Raw genomic sequence first — 579 nt, 5'->3', positions numbered from 1 at the left:
TTCACTAGTAGAAAAGGGGGCAATGGTCCAGGCAGGGCCAGCCCATTAGTCCCGGTTCAGTCCAGAACCGGGACCAATGGGAGCATTTGACCCGGTTCGTGAGCCCCGGGGGCCGGCCGGGCCACGTGGGCCATTGGTCCCAGTTCGTCTGGGCCTTTTGGTCCCGGTTGGTGGGACGAACTGGGACTAAAGGGCCTAGCTCCTGGCCCACCACCATTGGTCCCGGTTGGTGCCACGAACCGGGACCAAAGGGTTGGTCCTCGTCGCGTCAGAGTTTAGTCCCACCTCGTCCACCGAAGGGCACTCACACCGGTTTATAAGCCCCTCCCTCTCTGCCTTGTTGAGCTCCTCTCAAAATGAAAATAGATGCCCTTATAGAGGGAATTTGACCTAAATTCATACTGAATTTCTCTGAAGTTTGTAGAAATTTATTATGAACTTAGATTGAATTTTCTCTATAAGCGCATCTATGCTCATTTTTTTAGTAAAGTTAATCACAACTATTTTTTCTTCTATTTATTTCTGAGTAGTTTTTTATATAGTTTTTTTCTTTTCTGCTATATTTATTTTTTTCTATTT

This window comes from Triticum dicoccoides, chromosome 3B (genome assembly GCF_002162155.2).
Source record: "Triticum dicoccoides isolate Atlit2015 ecotype Zavitan chromosome 3B, WEW_v2.0, whole genome shotgun sequence".
Taxonomy (NCBI): Eukaryota; Viridiplantae; Streptophyta; class Magnoliopsida; order Poales; family Poaceae; genus Triticum; species Triticum dicoccoides.
The sequence above is the reverse complement of the archived record's forward strand: the minus strand, read 5'-3'. Positions refer to the sequence as shown.